General features: G+C 45.7%; 1 protein-coding gene across 3 annotated transcripts in view; it reads left to right on the top strand.

Moving 5' to 3' along the window:
* The window catches only part of THADA (THADA armadillo repeat containing), a 291,641-nt gene that overhangs the window by 250,612 nt on the left and 18,671 nt on the right, over window positions 1-22,358 (top strand). The gene's annotated exons all lie outside the window — the stretch shown is intronic.

Raw genomic sequence — 22,358 nt, forward strand, 5'->3', positions numbered from 1 at the left:
ACCAACGAGAAGCAAGAACACCATTTTGAGGCAAGGGGTCACAGACTGAGCGAAGACATTTGCCTTAGTGAATAACAGGATGGGAAGGGAAATAACTAGACCGTGTTTGTATACAGTGCCCCTCATCCCTGTGGCTACAGCTTTGGTGCCTGGAAGCTCCTCTTGGAATGTGTGAGTTTCTCCACACCTCTGTGGTCATGGCCTGGGTGCTTTTCTCTGCATATGTAGAAAACCTGTTTTTTTAATAATCTCTCAGTGATACTTCTCTAGAGCAGATTCAGCCAGAATCAGCTTTCCCTCTCTGTGGGGAAAACATTCCCATTTGTGCTGCAAGTGATGGGCAAACAGCCTTTGCCTCCCCCCACCGCCATCCCAACCCGTCAGAGTTCCTGGATACCTGAAATTCTGCCATTAGTGGTTTCATTCCTTTTTCCAGTTGTGCGTTTTCCATAGAAGGACACACAGAATACCCGGCAAGTGCTCAGTAAATATTTGGTGGAATATAATACTCACTAGATTTTTCTAGGACCCTGTCCCCCAAAGCTGGGAAAGATCATTTCATGATGGAATTCCCATGAATTGGGAATTTTCCCCTCCTAGTCTTTATAGTCTTTGCCCTACTACTTTTATGTCTTTCAGAATTCTCCCAAATTCATTTCTAGCCAAACTATATTACCATGTTCTCTCTCCTTCTAGTTTGAATTTTTCTCAAGAAATAGAAATCAGTGATTATATATTGAGTGCCCTTTGCATGTAAAATTCCACATGTGAAAACCTCTGCGGGAATAATAATGACAAACGCTACTTGTCTATCTTTGTATTCCTCATCTTGGTCTATAAAAATGGATTTGAGGTGAAAAATAAGAATTTTATAACAACTAAATGTAGCTATGTATGTTACCCTAGACCATATCCTTGTACTAGAGGGATGGAAAGCCATATAGTAAATTATGAGAATAACTGACAACATTGAAATATTATCTAGAGATTAAAATCAGTGTTCAATTTCCTGAACGTGATGACTACACTGTGGTTTTGTAAGAGAATATTATTGTTCTTAGGAAATCCACAACTGAAATATTAAGGGATAAAGAGGCAGAATGCCTACAAGTTACTTCCAAATAGTCCAGAAAAAAATAAAACGATGTATACACATAAGTAGTAAACACAGATAATGGAGTTGCTATAGTTGTATCTTTTCTGTATGCGTGAAATTATTCCAAAATAAAATGGGTTTTTTTAATCCAATTCCACAACTAGAAAAAATCAACATGGTATACATCTTGATAGACCATCTGATTGGTTTATCAACAATTCAGCCCCCATGTGACTCCTATAATTTTCCCCTAAGTTACATGAAAACATTGCCCCACCCCTTATTTTTTAACTCACTTGGAGCAAATTTTTGCATCCAAAGAAATCAAACTCAAGCCAGATTTTTCAAGTTCAAAGATCTCAGCAACATAACATCCGTCACTGTGTGGGGACGCTCACTCAGCTCTCCCGGGGTGTTTGTTCTCTGGGCTGCCTGGTAGCAGCGCTTAGACAGAATTTCCATATTACAGCTTGATTTTTCTTAAGCAAAAAATATACATCTGTCTACTTTAGACTGAAAAGTAGCTGAAGACAGAGGATCACCCCCGATTTGTCACTTTCGTCAGAAGTTTAGCCAGCTGATTCATCAGAATAAGACTGTCTTGTGTGGACATCTCAAGGATATCAAGCAGCTGACGGCAACTTTTCACATTCCTTCAGCATATAGGGATTTCGTAGAATATACTACTGATGGCTTGCTCTTTGCTGTTCCAAGTTAGTTATCACCATTGAATCTTGAATACCTCGAAAATGCATGTCATTGATTTTTGTCCTCAAATCAGTGATTTAATCAATGCCACAGTAAAATAATGTTATTAAATTATGTTACTATTAAGATCTTCTTTGAGAAGACTAAATATTGTTTAAAAAATGAAATTAATTTTTTTCCTGCTAAGAAAAAAATAAAACCTGAGGACTCCCTGCCTCTAAGATCTCATCCTGTAAATGAGGGCTGGATGAGGACAAATTGCTTTGCGCTTATACTTCCAACAGCCTGCTGGGGATGTGGGCAAGTGCGAGGTGCATTTTGATGGGGGGTGTAGGGAGGTTCCTGAGAGTGGCGCTAGCCCAAAAGAAGGGATAAACAGGACACAAATGAGAGCATTTCAGCACAGAAGAGCATTCAACACAGAAGGAAAAGCCAGAGCCAAAACTTGGAGTTGAGGGGAACTTGGGAGCTGATTGGGGAGCACAAATGGCCTTGTGTGGCCAGCACACAGGCAGAGACCAGGGGAGTGGAGAAGTAGACGAAGCTAGAAAGGCAGGGGCCCCCACTCTTGGGATGAGTTTGAATGCCAAGCCAAGGACCTCCTTCTGTAGGTGAAGGAAGGCTGGACAGGGTTTTCAACAGAGGAGTGATGTTGCCAGAAATGTGTGCTGGAGAAGCTCTTCTTGGCAGTGGTGTGTGGGATGGGTCCGGGCTGGGGGTGAGCGAGGGAAATCTCAAGGCAGGGAGGCCAACGGGGAGCTGGTGCGAAAGTCCTCCATTGGCTGCCGTCGGTGGTGATGGGGTGGAGAGAGCATGGGGGTAGACTCAGCAGGATCTGGGAGATGGTGCTTGTGGGAAGTGGGAGGGAGGGGGAAGCAGAGATGACTTCAAGGTTGCAAACCTGTGAGGTATCCATGGGAAAGCTACCTGGAATCGGGAAAGGCACTGTGATCTGTGTGGGACAGAGTATTCCTTAGGCCTTGGAGAGATCAGCAATGGAAACTGAGAGGGCAAAGTGGGACCTGTGTCTGGCGTAGGAACAGAATGAACTGCCCCGTTATCCTGGGAGCCCCATGATTGGTCCCAGTGGACACTGGCTGGGAACGATGGAAGAAGAGGCAGGCCTTCACCCAGTCATTCAGATTTCATCACCCTCGCGTGTCACCTGGCCGCCCCCGGTTGGCTTTAGCTGTAGATGTGCGGTATGAATTAGTTAATGATTCTGGAAGGCCCAGAGAGAAGAGTTCTGTGTTTAGATAGCCCTCATGCGGATGGATTTGTTGTTCACCTTTTTTGCCTGCTGATTTCTCTTGCTGTCTTCCTGCTCGTCCTTCACCTCACATAGTCACCGGGAAGGTGAAACTCACAGCCCAGTAGCACCTCTCTGAGCACCTCCTGAGGCTCCCTCAGCTTTGGAAATAGGACTGAAGAAAGCCCCAGCAGTGGGACCCTCCCCACTCCTCTATGCTGATTGTAGGGCTCACTAAGGAACAGAAGAAATGGCATTTCCAAGGCTCAAGAGTAGGGAATTGAAATTTGCAGCTGGATAAGAAAGTGTGTGGGCGGGACTCAGGAGCAGCCCCATCTTTCTCCTTTTCCTGCTCTGACTTTACATCAAGCCTTGAAATGCTCTGGGAAGAGTCTAGTTTCAAGAACAGGAAACATTCGAGGCCATCAGCTCTGTGGCTCCCATTTCCCTGGGCTCACTGAGCAGCTCTGAGCAGCTCACTCATGTCTGTCTTCCCCACTGTATCAGGATTTCACATCAGACTTCATTTGAACTGAGGCTTCCATGTGAGTAAAAAACAACCTGGAAAATATTTAAATTTAAATCACGAAATTTGAGTGATTCTCCAGCTAGACAGGTCTGCATGAAAGCAGCAGGGGAGGAACCTGTGCAGGTACAACCTTTAACAGGCTGCTTTTGGAGGAAGAAAGGATGAAAAAACCCCACCTAAAGAACTAGAAGATGGCCAGAATTCAGCAATTGAGGGTTTATTCCATGGCCTCTCTCACCAGTAAGCCTGTTTGAGCCTTTCCGTTTTGTAGAGCCCTTTGTCTCCAATGCGAGGTCTCTGGCAGGTTTAACTTGATATGTTGCAGAGTCAGACTTGAGGACCCCAGGACAAGAGGACAGATGGCACAGACCTGAGCGGTTCCACAGGGATGGCTAGATCTGTGGGCCCCCAGGTGGCACCCCCGCATGCCCACCTAGCAGAGGTGAGGGCTCTGAGCTGGAGGAGACAGAGGAGGGCAGGACGGGGCTGGCTTTCTGAATCCCCTCCTCAGGCTCCCTGCCCTCCCCAGCACGGGGTCTCCCTCCCTTGTCCCTGTTCTTTAGCTTCCCTCCAGGAAAGCCTAATTCAGGTGGGCTCCTTCCTTTCTCCAGTTCCATTTGTGAGATTCAGAAAACAGTGTCTGATAAACAAGCAGTGGCTTTAGCTGATGCAGGATAAGAAAGAAAAGCCAATTAACAAGGAATTTTAAGGGGCTCCAAACTTCAAACCCATTATCAGTTTAGGTTCAAGAAGGAGGGCTTATTGGTAGAAACTTTTTTTTAATTGAGATATAATTGACATATAAGGTAGAAATTTCCTTACCAAAAAATGTAAAAGACTTTTAAGAAAGAGGCAGACTGACAGACACACGGAAAGAGAAAAGGCAAGAGAAAAGGCGGAAGGGAGAGAGAAACAAGAGCCCCACCCTCAGGCATGGACACAGGTGATTGTTCTTTTTCTTCGAGTGCTGGCCCCAAGTAGTTCTGTCCCTCCCCACCAACAGGCCCCTTACCCACAAAAAATCATATAAAACTTCTGCTGATTCTGCCAAATACAAATGTTTAGTAGTGACACATTAAATCCCACTTTCTCTGCAACACCTCAGCCCTCCAGGTTCTCCCTTTCCTGCAGCATTTGGTTATTGTATCACCCCAAATAGCCGTTGATTTTCTACTCTTTTATTATTTTCTTGTTCATGTGCTTTATGTGGTTTTATCATCCCAGCTAGCCCATGGACTTAGGGACTGTCTTCTATTAGGTACACAGTGGGTGGTCAGTTTGTGTTGCTGGGCTGACCTTTCACCATAGGAGGCCACCTAGCAGCAATTGCCTCAGTCAATCCCAAGTTCTCTAAAGAGATCAGGGTGCCCCTTGAAACCAGAAAGAGCTCCAACACAGGCAGACTGACGCTCCCTGCTAGAACCTGTTCAAGGGGCAATGGTTTTCCTCCCTTCCTGCAAACTGAGTGACTCACTTTCTGGGTCTTGCAGGCTAAGCGTTGGCAGCCCTGTAGGATTTGTCCCTCCCTTACTCTTACCTCTCAGGTCTGAGTCTCAGGCTGCAGGGCCAGGGAGCCACCCATGATTAACCGGGAGACATCGGAGGAGCCTCTGTGTTTGGCATGAGGACCCCTAGAGACTCTGGAATAATGATGGCACTTAGATGGCACTTAGATGGCGCTTAGCAGGGAGGTGGAACAGTGAAAATAGGACTGGGATGTAGAAAAACTGAGAGATGGAGGTTAGAGGTTGGGGGCGGAGGCAAGTGGCATTGTGGGGCTGAGTTGAAACAGGGCAAGATGAAGAAGAAAAGACCCATTTCCTTCTCCATTTCCCCAAATAGGTATTCCTTCCCCCGGCACCCCTCCCCCCTCGCACACAGACACACATGCACGTGGTCACCCACGCAGCACCCCAGAGGCAGCGTGAGAGTAGGAACACAGCTCACATGCTCTGAGCCTTGAGCAAGCAGGCGGGGGGCCGGGTCACTGTGACATTACACAGTGACCCCACAGTGACCGAGTCAGCAAAGCCCCAGGTCTGTGGGGCTTCGTGCTGAGTCACAGATGGTTCCACCCTGCAACCTCTGGAGCTTCTCAGCAAGTCTTCCTCCCCACCCAGCCCCACACCCAATGGGAGGCCCTGTGCTTTTTTCAATTCCCACAAGTTCATGGGTTCAGGTCCTGGAAAAAGGGCTCTCTGAGTGTGGCCTCCCTCCTTCCTCTGCCTTCCAATAGGTTCTTTCCTAATCTATTCAGAGTGTCTGTTCTGTTCTGTGGTACCAGAGCCTAGCCCCAGACTCAGTTTTAGGGGGACTTTAAGCTCAGTAAGTGTCATGTTACATGCATGTACCAAGTACTTTTTTCTGGAGAAGAGTGACCCAAAAAACTTAAGAACCACAACACTAAAATATACCCTCATACCTCTCTCCAAACCTGATCTAAATTCCTCTTGGGACAAGCCAAATTTATTTGTCTCTCTCATTTCTTTGTACCTCTTTTTAAATTCTAAATTTTTTTTTCACTTCTTCTCTCACATCTACCTAGAAGGTCCACAACTTTTTCTCTTACTATGTAAGTATGAGGCAAAAAGTGGTGACATCAAGCATATTCACTTATCTGTTCTTTCATTCATTTATTCAGCAAACACTTAAAAAGTGCCTGTCCGCCAGGCTTGTTTTGTGTGGTAGTCCAAGCTGCCATCATCTCTCACCTGGACTTTTGCAAAATCCTCCTGAACTTCCTGTTTCTGCCCTTATCTGCCTGCAACCCATTGTCCATGTGGTTAAGAAAGGGCGCTTCTTAGGGAGCAGGTTTGATGGTGTTGCTTAGAACTTTCTTTTGCCTTCCCTTCTTGCTCAGAATAAAACCCAACTCCTAAAGTACCATGCAAAGCCCTACCCAGCCTCACCGGCCTCTCTCTCTAACCTTATCTCCTGCTGTGCCCTCTCCCTCTCTTTCTCTGCACCAGCAGCTCCAGCCTCTTTGGGGATCTCCAACTTGCCAAGCAAATTGTAGCCTCAGGGCCTTTGCACTGGCTGCTCTGGCTACTTGGAATGGCCTTCCCTGGTCCTACATGGCTGACTCCTTGTCATTTCAATCTCAGCTTCAGTGTCATCTCCACGGAGAGCCTGCCTTGACCCCAGTTTACAGTAGCTACTCAGTCATTTGCTATTACTTCACCCCCTGGCTTAATTCTCTGCATAGTTCTTTCACTATCTTACCATTTTGCTGTTTATTTGCCTTGTTGTTTGTCTCCCTCCACCAGAACAAAAGTTCTAAGAGTTTAGGATTTTTGTCTATTTTTGCTTGCTGCTGTCGTCTGAGAACCTGGCACACAATAGATGCTCAACAAAAATCACTGTTGGATAATCAGTTGAATGAAGGAATGGAGGACTCTATCAATCACAGTAATTAAACACAATAAAGAGATTAGTGTTTTTAGAATAAACCTAAGGCAGTGGAGCTGTTTGGATTCAATTGTGGAATTGCCCTGAGGTGGTCCGTCCTTGCTCTGGCAGATTAAATCAACTACCTTAGGCTCCACCTCTTCCCAGAGACTTTAATTCGACCAGGAGCTGATAGACAACTCCAAAGGCTAGGCCGCTGTGGCAGATCCCACACTAACTCCAGCTTTTCCTCACCATTCCATCCTGTCCTGTGCTAGACGGAAAAGCTTGGGCAAGAGTTTCCTCCCTGGGGGCCCAGGGGCCTAGCCCAAGGAAGACCATTTATTTGATCATCAGGCCATAGTCAGGACTGGGGCCAGTGCTGAATGAATCTGTCTGGAAGGCAGAGGTTGGTGGGAGCAGTTCTAAGCATGGGGGCCCCTTCCTCCTGGAACCCCTGTCTGGTGGTCTCTTCCTGCTCTGAGTAGGCCAATGGAGGGGGGGAGGGGAATGAATACTACCCTCTACATGCTCCCACTTCATTTCACCTCTGTGAATCGTCACAACCACTCTGTGAGATATTTTACTATGTTCTCCATTTTAAAGATGAAGAACCTGAAATTCACAAGTATAATGCACCCAAGGGCCTGAGCCAGAAATCGGAGCTCAGTTCCTGTGGTGACAAACACCTTGCACTCTCAACACCTCTTCTAAGACAGGAAAGGAGTCTAAACCCAGCCTGTAGGTTTGGAACCTAGAGTTGATAGAAAGGGGATGTTGAAGGTCTTCTTCACTCACAACACAACAGCGTTTGAAAGGAAGACACTGGCATCATAACCCAAGGAAGTGGGGCTGGGACCCATGAGCTCAGAGAAACGGCGTGTCCTGGGGAAGGGAACAGAAGTGGTGGTGGCTGAGGCGGTGCAGCCAGGGATGGCAGAAGGTCCTACATCCCGGCTGATTGCACCCCTATTTTCTAGTCTGCCTTCAGAGAGGAAGGGAGTCACATGACTTGAGGGTGTTAGAGCCTCTGGTTTATAGACGTGGAAACTGAAACCCGGGAAAGGCAAATGATTTCCCCAGTGTCACATAATTAGTGGGAAATGAGGTCTAAAACCCAGACACACTAAGACACAGGATAGCACTTCTCTCTACTGTTCCCCAAGCCTTGATTTACAGAAAGGAGGTGACAGAAATATAGGGGTGCCCACTGAGAATAATCCAGGCTCCTGGGCTGGAGAGAACCCATCGGGGTGGGAGGGGTGCCGCAGGGTAAGGGCAGAGGAAATGGAAGACAGCCTGGAAGAAAGGGCTTGTAAGAACTCACTCCAGCATCGCAAGGCTGGGAAGAACGGAGAGTCCTGTGAAACCAGGCATCTCCCAGCAATAAAACCACACGCCACAGTCAGCCCTTGGTCCTCCTGGACCTCTCTCCCAGGATTGTCTGCATGTTCATCTATATTGTCAGTAGGGTTCCAGGGAAGGACACGGAAGGAGTTAGGAATTGCAGTGCTAACTCCCCGGCCAACATCTGGCATTGCCCAGACGGAGGGTGAGGGAAAATGGTTGTTGAAGGAAGACAGCTGTGCAGGACCTAGGTCTCTCTTTTCTCATTTATTCCCTCAAAATGAAGGTGCTTGATCAAGGCAGGAGCTTCCCCCTCCCCAGTCTCCCTAGCTTCGGTGGGCTGTCTTGGTGGAGCCCGTTACCATGTACCAAATTGCCTTTTGCCATCAGTTGCTGTCCCAGGAAGCCTGGGCCCCTGACGTTCACTTGCGTCTCAGCTAGTGCGTCACTGGCAGCCAGCCCCCATGTGCAAAAACAGATGCAAACAAATGCTCCTGTCTGCAGTGTGGGAGCAGGTTACCACTGTGTACCTGGCTGGGTCTGGTTGCTAAGGGGATGGCATTGTTTTCATGGCCTCCCAGTGACTAAGCCCCACAGAGATGACAACAGTCTCCTCTCGAGGAAATGAGGGTCATTTTTGTATCCTTTGGTCTCCCCTGTTGCTGTTCCTGAAAGCTAAGCTCCCTGGGCCCACGGTGACTGACCCTTACGGGTGATGATAAGCGCACAGCCTGGGACTTAGGCCATCTGTCGTTGACGTGGCTGGCAGAGTTTTGTCTTCCCTCTTAGTCAGGGAAAACCCAGAGATCCTGTCTCCTGCTTGTGGCCTCAGCTCTCCTCTCCTCTGCCTTCCTGTTCCATCCTCAGGAGCCTTCACTGTCCTCAGCCAGGCCATGGCAGGACATGGGAGGCCTCTTCACTATGAAGAGCAGCCTTCCTTTTGGAGCCTAAGCCAGTTTCAAGAGTTAGGGTCCCCTCTCTATTAGGGATGCCCAGCTGGGCCCCAACCTCATTCAGCCTTGAGTGGGTTAGAAGGACTGAGGAGTCCCACCCACCCTTCCTGATTACTCCATCCAGGCCTTTCATTGGCGCTGACTCCTGCCCGTTCCCCACCTGAGTCCGTTGCTACAGAATTGCCAGGAGACTGCTTTTCTTCCTCTGGTCCCAACAACCATGTGATTGTCAAACCCAGCCTGTTACAACGTAACTCCTGCCTGAGTTAAGTACATCTGGCTGCTGCGGGAGCCACTCTGTCAGCATCCTGCTGTTACCCCAGGAGGTGTGAAGAGTGACGTCAGAGACCTGTACTGCCCGCATCCTGCCCCAAACCCTCCAAGTGCTCTTCTCAAGTCTCTCTCTCAGTTACGGCCTGGGCTTCCTTGTTCCTACTGCTCTTTTGATGACAAGAATCCACAGGGCGGGAGCCATTACAGTCAGAACAGAGTAGGAGGTGGCTCTGATGATGCCAGGGTGTCACAGGGACATTGTTTACCTGTGCACATAGTGTGTGTGTGCGTGTGTGTGTGTGTGTATGTGTGTGTGTGTGTATGCTAAGAGGAGAATGGGATTTTAGGATATGCTTTGGCCGCTTCACTGATGCATCCTGATTAGCAAAAGTAAGAAATCCCGCCCCCACTCCAATGTCTAAATCAGCAGGAAATCCTTACTGTAGTTCAGTAATTCAGCTTTTCAAAAGTAATTTCTTGTGAGGCTGGTCTGCAGGAGCCAAGGCAGGAAGCATCAAGTGAGAAGCAGAGACGAAGATTGGTCTTGACAGCAACTTCTCTCTCTCATTCTCTCTCTCTCCCCCTCTCCCCCTTCCTCCCTTCCTCCCTTCCTCCCTTCCTCCCTTCCTCCCTTCCTCCCTTCCTATCCACTCTACCCCCACCTCCAAGTCCAATCTCTCGAAATGAACTTGTCAAGTATTTTCTTGGGGTTTCAAGCATGAGGCAACTGCTGTTTAGTCTCTCTGACACCTGTAACAGTGACCAAGTTAAAAGGGGCTTAAACAAGGTAGCGGCTTATTTCTCCCTCTTCACATAAAAGGCTCAGAGGCCTGCTGTGATGGCCCACAGTTATCAGGGACCCACGCCTTCTTTCTTGGTGCTCCGCCATTCCCGATAGGCACTGTCCCTCTCATGGTCACGGTGGTAGTTCCCGCCCCCACTGCCACGTCCACAATCCCAGGAGCAGGACGGAGGGAAGGGAAAGACCCACCTGGAAGTTACATACACCACTTCCGGAGGCGTCTTACCAGCCAGGACTTAGTCATGTGGCACAAAAGAGGCTCAGAAATAACGATTTTGATCCAAGTGGACAGGTATGCAGCTAAAAAGCCTACTTCTATGTAAGGAGGGAGGAATGGATTTGAAGAAATATAGGACCTTCACTTCTCGCTATCTCCCATCTTGTTTTCACACAGGTACTAATTACTGAGTTCCTGGAAAGTTCTGGCTGCTTGCTAACAGCTGGGGACACAGAGATAAATAAGATAGAGCCTCTGGCTTTAAACTGCTAGGAAACGACCCTCTTCCGTGTTATGCCAGCTAAAGTCAACAGGTTTCCCTTTATTTGCATCCAAATTATTATTTTTTAGCAACTCACATTTTGTAAGAAAGGCCAATTTTATTAGACAAAAGTAATCAATAATCAACAACCAGAATGTTGATCTAAATGTTTTCACTAACTTGATAAGTTTAGTTGCTTATCCCCATTGAATTTCTTAGGACCACACACATCACCCAAAAGGAAAAAAAACAAAACACAAAAACTTTATTAGGAAATAAGACTGCAAGAAGCCTTGCAATTGTATTACCCATAGTAGAATATACTAGAAAGATACCTCTGTCATGGGGAGGTGGGAGAAACCACACTTAGAAGAGACCCAAGAATGGAGAAATGGAGGAGAGAGTCCAGAGGTCACCTCTTTGCCTGCACCCCGCCCTTTTCCTCCTCTATGCCGTTGCCCATCTTGGTTTTCTTCCTGGTGGGGAAAGGCTGCGTATAAGTCTGGCTCTGGAATTTTCCTTTCCAAGGCAAGTGAGCACTCTTCAAGTTTTCATTTTCGTTCCTCTAATTGTATTATTTCCCTAACCTCTCTGTCCTAATCCACTGACATAAATGGTGCTGGTTCCACAGGCCCAGCCCCAGGCCCCCCTTTTCCATATGCTTTTGAAGTACAGGAGCCTCCATCACGGCAGAGCGAGGCATGCTGAATTCTTGAGTAGGTCGCAACTGTGACATGTTGCTGCTGAAGCCTGGTGGGGTTTTTTGGTGATGAATGTGGACATGAGGTTTGAGGTGGGCAGTTCACCTTGGGTCGGGGTCCCATCCAGCCTCACAGTGAGCCCCAGGGAGCCAGCGCGGGGCCTTCAGGGTCAGGTTAGATTGGGAGGAGTTGGCAGGGGCTCCCCAAGAAGTCCAATTCCATTTTACCAGAAAATGAAATTCTCCTCTTTTAAAAGCCAGTGGTAGAACATAATGGTTCTGCTTCAAAGTTGCAAATGTGTTTTTTTCAAAAGTAAAAGGGAAAAGAAAAAAAAAATCAGATTCTTGCACTCTCCTCCTCCTTAAATCTGTTCCAAATGAGACCTTTGAGGAGGAAAACCCCCCAGAACCTACTCTGTTAAGCAAATTGGTTTCTGCTGTGGAGTGGGGTTGGGGTGGGGAATGGAGTTAGGAAAATATATGGAAGCTGACATAAAGGATTCAGTTTATGTTTGGAAAAGGATTCGGGTTGTTTTCAGGTTTTGAGTTACCGCCTGGGCGTGTTTGAAGAAGCAGAAGTGAGCAGCACCTCGACCCACAGCTTTGTGGTCTTTTCCTTCAGCTCCTCCTGCCTGGGCCCGTCCCTGTTAAAGAGGCCTTGCCTGGCAGGCTGACCAGGAAACTTTCCTTCATAAATAACTCTCCTGGGGAGACAGTGATAACAGACATTTTAAGTGGAAGCCGAGCTGCCTTAAGCACTTAGGAAAGGCTGAGCGTAAGTCTGGCTCTGGAATTTTCCTTGCCAAGGCAAGTGAGCACTCTTCAAGTTTTCAATTTGGTTCCTCTAATTTTATTATTTCTCTAACCTCTCTCACCAGCAGGATGATTGAGGCTCTGATTGTGAGTCCTGTTTTTATTTTTCACATGCTATTTTTATACTTGAAGCTGTGGTTATAAAATATACACTCAGAAATGTTGGCTCTGTCCCCACAAGACCCACAAGTCTGTCCAGATGCACTGTCAGAGCTGCTCCCAGCAGCTCTCCTTCCCCCACCCCTGGCCTTTCAAGGAGGATGGGGGCGCGGGTAGCAGTTGCTTTAAGAGACCGGTCCAACCGTGAGCAGAATTTTGGCCCCGTCCTTTAGATTTGACTCTGAGAAACTGGCAGGAATATTTTTCTGCTGGCTTCCCAAGTACACAATGAGAGGTCAGAACCCTTAGAAGCAGAATTCCCTGTTTCAGATAAAAGGTTCATTCATCTCCGTATGTACCGTTCTCCTGGCACCCCCTCTTCCTTCACCATCTATGTATACAGCGTAGCACTTAGGTAAAAACAATGACTGTTTCATTCACCCCCATTTGCTGGGAATGGTTGTCACATGCATGCTACTGCAGAACTCAGAGAATGAGCAGAAGAAATCTTCCCAAATGTTGGCCTTCCCAGGTTCTTCTTCAGCCAATCCTAATCCCTCCCTCTATCCTCTTGCCTGCTCTTTTTCCCCAGGCTCCTCCCTTGCCTTGCCTTCCTCCAACCAGAATAGATCTAGGAATCTCCTGGTATTTTTTTTTTTTCCACCTTGGTTACAAGCAGCTCTGGGTCTTTTTGAAACAGACTTGTCCATAAATCTTAGATTGTTTTTCATCTTTGAAAAAGCCGCTTCTATCAGCAAGTCATAATTCACGTGTAAGGGGCAGGGAAAAGTTCACCAAATTTCAAACTTCAATTTCTTTTCACTCTATTTTACAACATCCATTCCCCCAGAAACCACAGAAATTTTTAAAAATCAGTCCCAATAGGCGAGGTGCCCTGTGACATAGCCTGCTAGAAACAGAGCCAGCCACCTGGGGATGGGGGAGGGCAGGGGAGAATGAGGGTGTGTTTGCCTAGATTGGAGCTGGCTGGCTCTAATCCATGGGGGAAAATAATTTCAGAGTCTCAGAGAACTAAACACCCACTGTGCTCATTTTAGAGTGGTGGATTTGGTGGGTGGGGAGGTTTGGGGAGGTGGGTGATAGTTACAGTGAAAGGCTTAATCTTGCTGTTACTATAAATTAAAAACAAGGAGTATAGTACAATATAGCTACTGGGCTAGAATATACTTCAATTCCATGTTATAACAGCTAGCGATGAGGTGAAGGGAGAGTGAATTCAGAGCAGATGGGAAGAGAAAGGAGGAAAGGGGTGAGGGGTGGGGCAGAGAAAGAGATTCCTAGTCAAGGACCTGGCTCTCTCTGTCTTTCTGCTCTGTCGTCCTCAGCCTGTTGGCTTTTGCTCATGGTTACAAGATGGCTTTGCACCTTCAGATCACCCCCCAATCTTCTAGGTAGGAAGGAAGGAGCAAGAACATACAATTTTCTTATCACAAGGTTCATATTATCCAAGGAGAAAAAAATGTCCCCCAAAGCCCCCAGCAGATTTTTTCCTTCGCGTCTCTGGCCAAGTCTGGGTACATGGCCATCTTAGCTACAAAGGTAGGCTGAGAGAGGAAGCATCGTGCAAAGGAAAATGAGACAGGGCTAGACACATCACCTGCAGCTGGATGCATCGTCTCCCAGAACAGACTTCTGTTAGCAAGGAAGAAGGGGCATGGCTGTAGGGTGGGCTGCCCGGTGAGGACCTAGTGTGTACCCAGGGAGTGCCCTGACACATGTAGGAACTGAAAGTGCAACGTGAGGAGTGGAGAATGGGGGCGGGATGGGGGAAGGACAAGAACTGACACTAGAGAGGAGAGGACCAGTTCTTCAAAGGCCAGGAATGCCCTACTGATGACTTGGCTCTCTGTGGGAACCTTCCCCAGTTCTAAGTAAAAAATTGAAGAGATCATTACACATTGCCCAGAAGAGGGGAGGGGACGCCAGTGCCCTCTAAAGCAGTGGTGTTCACACTTCAGTCTGTACACAGATCGATCACCTGAGGCTCTTATGACAAAGAGTTTCAGATTCGGTAGGTCTAAGGAGAGCATGAGATGCCACCATTTTTTTACAAACTCAGGTGATGTTGATGCAGCTCATCAAGAGACCCTTCTCAGAGTCACAAGACCCTAAAGAATATGTCTTCAGAAATTCAGGTCCAAATGTGTCTGTTAAGCTTTTTAACATAACTATTAATATAACTGCAAAAGGAATTAAGACTCAAATCAGTAAAGGAAAGAAGACAATAAGCCCTTATTGTGGTGATCACTTCGTAAGGTACATAAATGTTGAGTCACTATGTTGTACACCTGAAACTAATATAATATTGTAGGTCAACTGTAATTTTTTTTAAAAAATTTAATTTGGGGGTGGCCGGTTAGCTCAGTTGGTTAGAGCGCAGTGCTCATAACAACAAGGTTGCCGGCTCGATCCCCACATGGGCCACTGTGAGCTGCACCCTCCACAACTAGATTGAAACAACTACCTGACTTGGAGTTGTTGGGTCCTGGAAAAACACACTTAAATCATTAGAAATTTTTCAAAAAATTAATTTAAAAAAGGATAGTAACCCTTAGATTGAGTTATATCCCCCCCGCCCTCGCAAAAAAGGCAAAATCTAATGTAACTTTTAGGAATCCTAATGTCTACATGTAACAGAAAAGCAAAACTGTGGTTTAAACACAGTGGACATTCTTCTTTCTCTCTCTCAAGTTAAAGCAGCCCAGAAGGAGGAGTTCAAGCTGATTGGCAGCTTTCAGTCATGAAGGACCCAGGCCCCCAGGCTTCCTCTGTCTTTCTGCTTCACTACCCGACATATGGCTTCCATCTTCAAGGTCACCTCTTGGTCCCAGATGGCTGCTAAAAGCATTACCCATCCTGGCCTCATTGCAGATGAGAAGGAAAGGAAGAAAGGAGAGCAATAAAGAGATCAAGCCCTCTCCATTTTAGGGAACCCTCCCAAAGTCCCAGACCACTGCCGTATCCTTCTCATTGGCTGTCACTTAATAACGTGGCCATATTTAGCCACAAGATGTGCAAAGAAATATGTTTGCCCTGGGCGCATTACCTATATAGTTCTCTTACTAAGGGAGAAGAAGGGAGCGCTTCTAACTATATGTCACTTTGATACAAGAGATATACCTAAAATATCATGGAATCGTTGAAAATAAAGGGATGGACAAAACTATTAAGGGCAAATGGCAACAAAAAGAAAGTGGGGGTGGCAACAGTAATATTAGGCAAACTAAAACTTCAGACAAAAAGTAGGAAGACAGACAGCAATGGATAATGATAAAAGGTACGATCCACAGAGAAAATGTTAACAGGCATAAACCTGTAAACATCAGGTAAAATAGCATCAAAATACACCCCTCTCTGCAAAAAACACTATAAGAAATATTAAAAGAAATTTGTTAATATTACAACCATAGTAGGATACTTTAACCTACATTTCTCAGAATTTATAAGGTCAGACAGACCAAACAATAAGGTTATAAGGGATTTGAATGCCATATTTAATAGCTTGGATATGTATAAACCTTGCACTCTGCAGACAGAAAATAAACATCCATTTCAAAAGCTACATAACATTTACAAAACTTGATTATATTTGAGGTCACCAAGAAGATTTCAGTTCCATAAAGTAGGAATCTTTCTAAGCCACTTCTGACCAGATTGCAAGCACACTTGAAATTTAAAATAAAAATATAACAACAAAATACCACTTGGATATTTACACACATTTTCTAAATAAGTTATACCAATGATAAAACAAAAATGTAAGACTCCTTTGAGGTCCAAACAATTGAAAACACCAAGATTTAAGTATGCAAACCTCTCCTCAGAGGAAATAATTGCAGTATATCAGACAATTGAATTTGATCCTTAACATACAAAGAATTCTTTAAAAATCAATAAATTGAAGATAATAGAAAAAGTCAAAAGACAAAAACCAAGCACTTTGTGGAAGGAAAATCAAAAGCCGAGAACGGTGCACATGAAAAAAAATGCTCGTCCTGATTACTAATAAAGAAATGCCAGCTAGAACAACAGTGACCTGTCCTTTTCCCCATATCTTACCGGCAAAGAATAAAAAGATTGCGCTCACCCACAATCGCTAAGGCTGTGAAGGAACAGGTATGTTCATAGCTGGTGGAACTGTAAATTAGCACATTTTTAGAGGGAGTTTAATGGTATCTATAGAAATTTTAAATGTATATACCAATTGATCCAGTAATTCCACTTCTAGGATCTTATCCTATAAAAATTCATGCACATGTGCAAAGATATATGTACCAGGTTATTCCTTTCAACATTGCTTATAGCAGGAAAAGGAGCGACCTAAATGTCCATCAAAGGATCAGTTAAATAAACTTTGATACATCCACATACCGTGAGGCAATTAAAAGTAATGGAGTCAATCCATATGACCTGACATGCAAAGGTATCCATGATATATATCCTTACCTGAAAAAAAGCAAGTAGTGGAACAGAACTTTGCCAGGTTGCCTGCAGCATCCACGGCTCAGGACGCAGCAGCAGCAACTTTTTCTATTTCAGCCCCAAGATGGCCTCTGGATCCCTTGGCAAGAGCAGTATTAATGGCCCCTGTCAGCATCACTTTGGGTCCTCTTCAAAAGTGCTGGAGCTTCTGATTGAGGGCGCTTCATTGTCCCTCTCCCCCAGGCATTGGTGGTACGGGCTCAGTCGTGTCATTCACAACGTTACAGTGACTAAAACTGAGTTTAAGGTATTTTTTAGCATCCTAGAATTTATGGACTGTTTTGTTTTGGCCTTTACTTGATCCTTAGTGTTCTGCAAGTTCGCTCTCCACCTCAGAACCTTCAGGAAGCCACTCACGGCCCAGGTTACCTTCAATCCCAATGTAACCCTGTGTAGAATTACTCTTTTTAGTCTTGATAACCCTTTCCAGGGAGAGGGGACAATACAGTCTCAGCTGTACTGGAGGAGAGTAGCAGGAAATGCACAAGTCAAGGAGGAGAATACTTGAGGCTCGATATCCCTCAGTTGCTGATTTCAATCCTGCTTAGCAAAAATCTCTGTGCTGCTTCACTCCTCATTTCCCAAAGTGACCTTCAACTTGATTTTCCCCCTGACCGTCCGTGTAAATATTGCCCTGGTCATTGAGGCTCCAGTGCGAAAAAGCGTTTGGCCTCTGGTGTACAGTTGCCAGATTTAGGAAATAAAAATACAGGACATACAGTTAAATTTGAATTTATAAACCACAAGCAATTTTTTGTATACATATGCCCCCAGGCAGATGTGAGACATACTTATCTTAAAAAACTGTAATTCATTATTTATCTAAAATTCAAATTTAGCTGGACATCCTCTGTTTGATACAGCAGTTCTTCTCTGTTGGGCTCCTGTGGCTCCCCCATTCCAAGAGGGAGGCACTGACAGTGTAAGGATCAAGACTAGTAGGGGTTGCGGCAGTTGCCCATGAGAAAGCCTTGACCTTAGGGCACTACCGGCACCACCTACTGAACGCGCCCCCTGGGGCGTCCTGCCTCCTCTTGCTGGCTTTCCTACTTTTGAGCTTGGGCCTTCCTTCCTGCCTATGGGCTTTCTCTCTCTCATCAGCCTGTGACTTTCCTCTACCCTCGCCTCTCCTTCTTTTTCCTCATTTTTCTCTCACTGGTCCATGTAACATGTAATTAAAGTTTACCGATTTGAGTGTTGGTTATAATTACTAAATAAGGTTTTATGTTCCTTGCTGTAATTGAAATAGCAGGGGAATTTAACCTTTGCACGTGTTTCATTTTCCTTTCATTGATAGTGGCCTTAAGTTCATTTTTAGCTAAGTGAATCATTGACCTTCTCCTGCAGTGGGAAGAAAGGTCTCCCATTTCCAGAGTGAGCTTATATGCATCTTCTTAAGATGGATGCCAGCAGGGAAGGTGTGAATGGAATAGATTGAAGTGGGGAGCCAAAGGGGGGCCCTGCTAAGTTGACCTATTCAAGAGAGAAGGAAGCTCAGAAGCTTCCTGCCCCAAAGCCTAGCCTTTTGGAATTGGTTTCAGCCGCCCAGGGTGGGACATACCTCCCTCTTTGTGACTGATCACCTGATAACTTACCAGTGAGAAGCAGCCTCTAATTGACAGTGAAGAGCTTGGTTTTGGGCTAATGATTAAGACTCCAGTAGCCTTCTGCTTCCACTCTCTGCCTTTCCCAATGGAAACTGACACTTGAAGGACACTATTCTGGCTCCCTCCCCAAAACAGGTGGGGTCTGGGCAGTTCTCTGAGCCCCCCACCTCCACAATACAACCTTTGATTTCTAGTTGCTGCCCTGAGGGACTCTGATTTCTCTCTGCCCCTCCATTGTTTCTCCATCCCTGCTCCACTCACCAACAGAGAGACTTCTACTCGTAACTAAGGAGGTATTTTCCCACCTGAGAAGAAGACCTTTGCCGGGCAGTGCCATCTTGGAGAGGGAATAGTGATCTGGGAATCAGAGTGCCTCTAACCTGAACTAGTTGGTTCTACTCTTTTGGCCTCAGTTTCATTATCTGTAAAATGGGGGTTATCGCATATCTCACAGAATAGCTGTTTCAAAATATGAAGAAAACAAATGTCAAAAAGTGAACAAGTTTCCGTCTCTAATCCAAATCCTAAATGACAATTTTTTTTTAACCCTAGAAAACCAGAAACTTGCTATGTGTTTTAGAATCCTTTTCCTTCACCAAATAGCGAACCTTACCACTTTATTTTGGAGGTGTCCTTTTCTTCCTTTTGTCATAGATTAATGAACATCTGGGTGTTCCTTCCTAGCTCTCTTTACAGGCAGGGGAGCATTTAAGAGGCTGAAGGAATAGATATATCCCCCTTGACATTTTATCATACGTTTCAGTAGAAAAGAGTTTGGCTCTTTCAAAAGTTTGACCTAACGGTTTATGCCCAACTTGATGTATCTTCTTCACTCTGTAGAGGAGACAGCTTCGTGAGTTTTGAGTGTACCGCATGCCAAATGGCCGTAGCTACCCAGAGAATTTTGGATCAGATCTCTCAACTTTGATGGGAATAAAATAACAAAGCCTCACCCACCCTGATCCTGTTGCCTTTTGCTGAGCAAAGTCATGTCAGCCGTTTCGTACAGAGGCTTTACCCCAGCTGGAAACCCAATAATGAGTGAGGCTTAAGAATCTGTGCTTCGCAGAGTGTGTGGGAAACTGAATATTAGAGGCCACAGCATTCCGACTCCAATACTTGGACGGAGCTTGTGCATTCCCTTGGTTACAGCCATTTGGGGCTCGGAGAGGCATGGAGACTTCGCTAGAGCCTGGTCGCAGCAGTTGCTGAGGGGCCCAAGCTCCTGGTCGCCTTGAAGTTCTGTTCAATCCTCACCTTTGAAGCAGCCCCACAGCAGTGAAAAACAATGCAAGTCAGCCACACCCATGGAACTAATGTCAGGGAAAGAAGGCAACAGCAGGATCAAAGCTTCCTGTAACCCAAGAATTCCTCAGCAGCTCGAGTCCCTTAATAATTATGGTTTGGAGATTTGCCAGAAAGCAAAACCACTTAGCATGCCATATTTAACAAGGAACAGTTTTCTGTGTTCATAATAGTCGCTGTGCAGAGCAAATAGGCACCTTGAACAAAGGGTAGGATATTTATATGTGTACATAAAATAACCCACATTACCTTAAACCGATGCGTGTCTGCAGGGAAGAATGTGGCACTTCCCTCTGCACTGGTACCTGTTTTATGAGTAAGTTGGAGAAAAGCTACATACCCTGCCCCCATCCCCACCGCCCTGCGTTTAAAAAACAAAACAAAACAACAAAAAAAACACCTTTGTTTAACCCAGAATTTCCCAAATTTATTTATTAGCCAAATCTTCCCCCCACCCTTTGGTTGGTTTTGGAGTTTGGAGTTTTTTCACTTTGTTTGTATTAAATATCTACTAACATTCTAAAAAGCCAGTATCCCAAGGAAAGGATGGCCAAGGAGGATAAGAAGTAGGGATTTACACCACTGGGAAGATGGAGGAAAACAGGTCCCAAACCCTGAGGGATGATGGACATGATTTCTGGAACCCAGGTCTATATATCAGTTTGGAGAACTACCACCCCCCCGACACCCTCCACCACTTTCACCCCCACCCTCCTGCCCCCTCTTGGGCCCTGTTTCTCTTGTCATTGTTTGTTCAGTTGGTTGTTTGTTTGACAAACATTTGTCACAGGGGGAAATTGGAGAATGACTGTTAGGAGGAAATTTCATTGGAACTGAACCTTAAAGGATGGGTTCAGTGAGGAATTTCAGTGAGGAAAGTTGGGGAGCATTCCAGAAAGACAGGGGTGGCCAAGTGTGAGGCCTGTTCAGGAAAGGAATAAATTCGTAGGGTAGAAGCGTCAAGTGTGTGACTAGGATGGGAGAGATGAAACCTTTGGATCAAGCAGGACTCTTTCACACGCAAAGGATGGAAAGTCCAACCCAACTCACTTCAGTGTAGAGAGGCATATAAGTGAGAGTTCTGGGGCCAGGGCTGGCTTCAGATGTGGCATAATTCAAGGGCTCAAACAATGTCCCAAAGACCTGATTCCTTGCTATTCTCCCCCCTGTGCTTCGTTTGGTTCTGTCTTCAGATAGGCTCTCGTTTCCTTTGGAGTTGGAAGATGGCTGTAGCAGTTCCAGCTTTTACATCTTGTTTATTTAACGCCTGTGTCCATAAAATTCCATTGCTTTTTAAATGGCTCCAGTTGAGTTCCAGGCCCATCCCAGAACTAATCTCTGAGGTAGGGAACATGATGCCCTGGGGCAGATGCCCACGCCTGGAGTGGGGGACAGGGTTAGCCCCACCCAAACCACATGGACTAAAAAGCATGGAGAGGCTGGCTCTCCAGGGCAAGATTGGGGTACAGCTATCTAAAGAAGGTGAATGGAAGCTAGGCCACAAAAACAACAGATGTCCACTGAAATCTGGAGTGCTAGGCCAAAGAATCTGGATACCATTTGCACCAAAGAACCAGTAAAGATTTTTGAACAAATAAGCAACGTGATCAGAGCTATGCATTAAGATTAATTCAGCTACAGTTTAATAGCAGCCATGTGCTTGGCACATGGTATGGGCTCTGTAAATATAGAATGAGAGAGAGAAATGGATGGATTGGGGCCGGGAGAGAAAATAATGTAAAGTGGGGAGCATTCTTAGGAAGCCATTGTGATAGTTTGGGAGGGGAGCTAGCAAAGGAAGTAAAGAAGACCCATCAGAAAAACCAAGAGGTTCCATTGTCATGAAACTCAAATAAGGAAAAAGGATCAAAAGGACAGCTTCGGTCATCCATGCCAGACACTGTCCAAAGGTCACGTTCAGAGATAAGGATTGAGACAATGTGATAGGAGAGTTCAGAGAAAAGATCCAGTAATGGGAGGTGAGAAGCCAACTGCAAGGAGTTTAAAAGGAGGAGGTAAGGAAATTAAGGGCCCACGTGTCAATTCATTCTGTAGCATCATCTGTCTTTTCATCCTCCCTCCTTGAAACTCAGCAAAAATAAAAAGCTCCACCTCCACACATTCTTCACACAGCACCTTGTGCTGCTATCTCCCTGACCTTTATCCTCCACAATGCCCTTTTCTCCCACGTGTCTCTAGGCTCTCTAGGACTATCTCTCATGTAAATATTGATGCTACTCCCTTGTCTTAAAACCGCATTTCCCAGACCCTGCTCTGCCTTGAAACTAATGTTTTAAAAGAATCATTAGAGAAATTTTGAAGGTGGGGAGGACAGAAGTTTCAGTTTATGTTGAATGTCCTTTGTAGAAGACGAGATTATCTGTAAGAATGAGGGAGTAGGATATAGGGGACAGGGAGAAGGTTGGAACAGTGTATATCGAGGTTCAGTTAGGAGTCACCAAAAAAAAAAAAAGAGGAATGAAAGAATTGCCAGGGGGCAGTGAGAGG

This window comes from Rhinolophus ferrumequinum, chromosome 13, assembly GCF_004115265.2.
Source record: "Rhinolophus ferrumequinum isolate MPI-CBG mRhiFer1 chromosome 13, mRhiFer1_v1.p, whole genome shotgun sequence".
NCBI lineage: Eukaryota > Metazoa > Chordata > Mammalia > Chiroptera > Rhinolophidae > Rhinolophus > Rhinolophus ferrumequinum.